The 6,067-nt window shown below is 46.6% G+C and overlaps 1 non-coding gene across 1 annotated transcript; it reads left to right on the forward strand.

Moving 5' to 3' along the window:
• Positions 1-5,649: 5,649 nt before the first annotated feature.
• LOC117036488 (U6 spliceosomal RNA) lies at positions 5,650-5,756 on the forward strand. The gene has a single exon (XR_004425383.1). It is a non-coding gene; the product is annotated as a U6 spliceosomal RNA (small nuclear RNA).
• Positions 5,757-6,067: the final 311 nt, after the last annotated feature.

The following is a 6,067-nucleotide window of genomic DNA, read 5'->3' on the forward strand; positions in this document are numbered from 1 at the left end:
AGACTAGGTCCCTGCAATCTTGGAACTGACATTCCAGTGGTGGGGGCATAGGGGAGTGGGTAGGGACACAGATAAAAGAATAAACAAAAAAGAGAAATAATATTGTGATGAGTGCTATGTGGAATCTTAGAGTACAGTAATAAAGAAACTAAGAGCTACTTTAGCTTGTATGGCTTCCCTGAGGAGGTGACATTTAAGCAGAGACCTGAGTGACAAGTTCTAGTGGAAGAGCATCCCAGGCAGGGAGAACAACTTGTGCCAAGGCCCAAAGCTGGACCTTGGTGTGCTCAAGAAACGGAAGGATGGCCAGTGTCACACGGTGGGAGTGATCTGCCAAGGAGGTCAGATCTGAGCCCAGGTTTCAAGCCACTGTCTGCCCTCTCACGGAACCCTGCCACTGCCATGTGAATAAGCTCAGCTGGCCTGATGGCGGATGAGAGCTCATGTGAGCAGACCCCAGTTGTCCAAGCTGAGGCCATCCTAGACCAGCAAGGTCCCAGATGGCCTCACCGCTCAGTGCACGTGTGAGCAGAGGCAAGACCAGAAGATCCAGTTCAGACCAGCCCAAATTACCAACCCTGAGAATTGTGACCCATATAAACGGGGGCTTTTTACAGCCACCAAGTTTGTAACACAGCAACAGCTATTTGATATGGCTGGTAAGAAGCAAGGCTGGGAAGTGGGTAAATGCAGCCACAGGGCAGGAAGCAGGAGCCAGGCTGAAGGTAAGCTCAGCGGGCAATGGCCAAGGCCCTGGGGAAGGTGGGGACCCAGCCCCTCCTGGTGTGAGAACTGCTGAGGTGCAGAGAAGTGGGAGGAAAAATCCCAAGGTCTAGGGGACATTTTTCTTCAACTGGATGGACTTCAAGGATCTGAGAACCTCTCAAACATGCACACAACCGGTTCTTGTGATGGTCTGCAATTCTCAGAAAACAGAGTACTGAGAGCAGAGAGCTGGAGGAGGTGGGGACAGGGTGGAAAAGCTTTCCAGATGCGCCAGGGGCAGCTGGCTCAGACCCCCTGGCTATAGACTCAGACCAGATCAAAACCCTGGGCAGAGGGTCTGAAGGATGTCTTTGCTAAGTGGAGCCTGCAGAGAGCAAGGAACACCACCCGTCACACATGCAGGGGTACTTTTCCTGCAATTAGTGGAATGGAATGTGCTACTAAGCACCAGCAGGATCAAGAAGAGGTTTGCATGTTGCCGGTGCTCTTCTGAAGTGCCATGTTGTTGCTGGCCTCTCAGTGGGGCTCAGTGTCCCAGAAACAAGGGCTATAGAAAAGAAGAATTGGAATGGAGTTGAACTTGCGACGTGTTTAGGATCCAACGCAGGCAGTGGCCAGGTGAGTGAGGAGTGATTGGTAGTGGTGGTGATGGGTATAGCCCTGATGAGCAGGTAGAAAGACCAACGAGGTTCCTCATTTGTCCCGAGTCAATGGCTGCTGGGGACAGGGCTCTGGAGGGTGGGGTTAGCTAACCGTCCCAGGGTGGAGCCTCAGTTTCCCAGCTCTCCAGAATCTCCCTGTGGACAGCCAGCCTGGTAGGACTTCACTCCATCATAACACCGCCCCACACAGACACCAAGAAACCCAGACCAACCAAATTAACTTGATATCCACCCATCCACTGGAGTCAGAAAGACTGAGTTTGAATCCTGGCCCTGCTGGATATTAGCTGAGCGATACTGACAAGATGTTTCTGAGCTTCTGTTTGCTTCATTCCCCACAGGAATTTGAAGGTGTCACTGCCTACATCTCCTGGGGCCGTGGTGTAGAGTAAGTGGGACAACTGAGGGAACGCACGGGGGAAACTCACCCTCTGTAAGAGCAGCTGTCTCTTTCTGTGTTCCAGCACTCACTGGGCATCTGCTGAGGACCAGGGTCAGGGCTGGTGGTGCCTCGGGTACGGCTCCTGCTCATGATGGCGTGGCCTGAATGACTGATTTACAAAGCACCCACCTTCGCGAGAGCTCCTTCCCCTCATCAAGCCCAGGAAAGGGCCGCCCTCTAATTCCAAGCAAGAGTCCCCTGACTCCAGAAGCAGACAGAGCCCTCCTCAGGGGCCTTCAGTCTTTTCCCCTTTGTGCCCTCACTGTTCATCCTCTCAAGACTTGAAAACTGGCCAGAGAGTCATCACTTTTTATAAATGAAAATTACTCCAGTACAAGATAGAGGTTTCCTGCAAATTATAATTCAGAGAACCTAGTCCAGGAGCTTCCTCTCTGAGAAGCTTCCCCAAACTTACAGGAAACTCCGGGAGGAAGCTCTCAAGTGGACAGACAGGATGGGTGACTCCAGAGGCCTGGGAAGGTCTGTTACAGTAGTTGCTTCTCAAACTCGAATGTGCACAGGAAGCTCCGGGCACGCTTGTTAAAATGCAGACTCTGAACCAGTAGGTCTGGGGTGGGATGGGAGGGTCTGTATTCCTTCTAAACTCCAGGTGAGGCCAGTGCTGCCACTCTATGGATGACACTCAATAGAGCTGTTAAAATGTTCCTCAGGTGATTCTCCTCTGGCCCAAAGCTAGGCCACAGGAGAACCACCTGAGGAACATTTCAACAGCTCCATTGAGACATAATTCACACACTGTACAATTTGCCCAGTTAAAGTGGTCTTTGGTATATTCACAGAGTTGTGCAATCATCACCATAATTAATTGCAGAACATTTTCATCACTCCAAAAAGAAACCCCATATCTATTAACAGTGACTCCCCATTTTCACTCCCATCGCCCCCCAGCCCTTGATAACCACTAACCTGCTTTCTGTCTCTGCAGAGTTTTCCTCTTCTGGGCATTTCACATAAATGGAATCATATAATGTGTGTCTTTTGTATCTGACTGCTTGCACTTAGCATAGTGTTTTCAAGGTTCAGTGTGTTGTAGCACATATCAGAACTTCATTACTTTTCATTACCTAATAATAGTCCATTATATGGATAGACCACATTTTATTTATCCATTCATCAGATGGGGGCATTTGTGTTGTTTCTACTTTTTGGTGATTGTGTTTACTGCTGCTGTGAACACTCACGTGTAAGTTTTTATGTGAATGTATATTTTCATTTCCCTTGGGCTTATACCTTGCAGTGGAATTGCTGACTCACATGGTAATTCTGTATTTAACATTTTAGGAACTTTCAGGCCATTTTCCAAGGTGGTTGTACATTTTTACATTCCCATCAGCAGTGGAGAAGGATTCCAATTTTCCCACATCTTTGACAACACACATTATTACCTGTCGTTTTCAATAGAGCCATCCCAGTGAGTGTGAAGTATCTCATTGTGGTTTTGGTTTGCATTTCCCTGATGGCTACCTGGGGAGCTTTAAAAAAAAAAATGTGGATTTCCTAAATATACCCTGACTGTTAAATGGGAGTATCTGGTTGTGGGGCCTAGGAGATCAGTATTTTGTATAATCCCCTAGGTGCTTCCCATGTGGTTCACGTGTGAAAATTTGTTGTGTCTGGTATTAGCTAACATTCTTCAGAAACACAGTGAACAGAAGATACATACAGATCTAGAGATAGAGGCGTAGAGATATATCTACATAGCTAGCTAGCTAACTAGAGATTTAGAGTTAGATACGAAAATAACTATACAGCTAGCTCGCTCTATCTCTATCTATTATTTATCTATTTATCTGTCTATCATCTATCTACCTATCTCTAGGTTAATTCTAAAGAATTGGCTCACAGGATGGTGGAGGCTTGGCCAACCCAACATCTACCGGGTAGGGCAGCATGCTGAAGGCTCAGAAAAGAGTTGCAGATCCCATCCAAAGGCAGAATTCCTTTTGTTTGGGAAGACCAGTCTTTTTCTATGAAGGCCTTCAACTGGTTGGATGAGACCACCGACATTATGGAAGACTATCTGCTTTATTCAAAGTCCACTGATATAAATGTTAATCTCATCCAAGAAAACAACTTCGTGGAAAAATACAGAACAAGTTTTTACCAAATATGCAAGTACTGTGGCCTAGCCAGGTTGATGCATAAAACTGACCACCATAAGTCTCCGTTCGTTATTCAGCAATATTGACTAACCTCCTGCTACCGTGTTTCCCTGAAAATAAGACCTAGCCGGACAATCAGCTCTAATGCATCTTTTGGAGCAAAAATTAACATAAAATCCGGTATTATATTATATTACATGACATTATATAATATTACATTATATTATATAAGACCCGGTCTTATATTATAGTAAAAAAGACTGGGTCTTATATTAATTTTTGCTCCAAAAGACACATTAGAGCTGATTGTCTGGCTAGGTCTTATTTTCGGGAAAACATGGTATGATCTGCCCCAGGCACTGGGAATACTAAAATGAAGACATGATCCCTCTCCGAGGAAGGTCACAGTGTAAAACGAGGACACTCCCTGTGACAATCTCATAGGGAGATCATGAGGAATAAATGGAAAAATTGCATGTGTGGCAACCAGCCTCATGCCTGGTGTCAGTGGGTGCCCAGAGCGACATCTATCTACACATTAACCCCAAAGAATGGTCATACCAAGTAGCATTTTTCTAGATGAAAAGAATAGTCTGATTTTCAGAGCAATTTCAAACACAAAGCCACTGCTGCCACAGCTGTCCCCTGGTGCTGTGTAAGAAACCCTCACCCCAGAGAGATTTACTGCCATAAAAAATATTGCCCTGCTGGCCAGGAAAGCCGCAGTGCCTGCTGCGCCCATCAGTGGCCTGCTGCCCGCAGCCACACACACCAATCTAAGCAGGATTATTAAAGCATAAATCCCTATCTCTTGTCTCCCTCTCATTGGGCCGAAGCATCACCATGTTCATTAGCAGGAAATGTGAGGTTATATAATCTAATTTTTATAACTCTCCAAGGAGAGTGTGGGTCATACATTAGGCTGAGATCTCAACCTTTAAAGAAAAGGGGAATGTCATTTTTATTAAAAAGGACCACAAAGCATAATGAGAATTATTACCCCAAATAGGCAAAATAACCCAGAATCCACAGAAAGGAGTGTTTCTAATTCTCTCCAAGACTCTCGTCTCTGAAGCAGGAGTGCAAACGAAGCAGGTAGGCATTTGCCAGGACTGCCCAAATGGCACCGGGCCTGGCACACAGACTGAGGGAGGGTAGAGTCCTTGGATCCTGACGTCTGGCTGGCGGGAGGCCACCAGGCTCCGTCTGCATCCCCTGCCTGGGCATGTGGGGCTCAGAAAAGTAGTGGAGCCGGGGAGGGGAAGATTTTGTGACTGTGCCAGCACCACAATTCTGGAGATGTGGGTGGGCACCAAGGAATGTTTGGCATGAGAAACCTGTGTGCCTCACGAGAGGAGGGCAGGCCTCTGTGTGTGCTCCAGATCTGCAAGTCCAGGTGTTGGCCGCTGCCGCCTGTCCCCAGCTACCATTCTCGGGCCTCTGTGAGCTACCTGCGCACATGGCAGTGCTCCCAGGATGCAAGTGCTCTAGAAGGGACCCCAATAGATAAGGACTCTGAGCCATCAACAAAAGTCACCAGCATTTGGTCTGTCCATCCATATGTTTAAGGGATCCCAGAATAGGTTTCATGGCACATTAGATGTGGACAGAAGCGGCAAATCCATCGGTGGTCAGGGTGTTCTTGACATACACGGTTTCAAGAGATTCAAGAAAGCATTTAAGAAATAAAAACTTTGTGCTCGCTTCGGCAGCACATATACTAAAATTGGAACGATACAGAGAAGATTAGCATGGCCCCTGCGCAAGGATGACACGCAAATTCGTGAAGCGTTCCATATTTTTGGGATGAGGGTGAGGGGGATCAAATGTACGGTGATGGAAGGGGAGCTGACTCTGGGTGGTGAACACACAGTGTGATTTATGGATGATGTGATTCAGAATTGCACAACTGAAATCTATGTAATTCTACTAACAATTGTCACCCCAATAAATTAAAAAAAAAAAAAAAAAAAAAAAAAGAAATAAAAACTTTAACCTATGAATAGAATGAAGATGACTGGTTTCCCTGGTAATCCCAGTGCCCTGGGCCTGCATGCCAGTTGCATATCCCACCAAGCTCAGGATATAAGCATTCGGACCTGGGCTGTTTCCCT

This window comes from Rhinolophus ferrumequinum, chromosome 16 (assembly GCF_004115265.2).
Source record: "Rhinolophus ferrumequinum isolate MPI-CBG mRhiFer1 chromosome 16, mRhiFer1_v1.p, whole genome shotgun sequence".
Lineage (NCBI taxonomy): Eukaryota > Metazoa > Chordata > Mammalia > Chiroptera > Rhinolophidae > Rhinolophus > Rhinolophus ferrumequinum.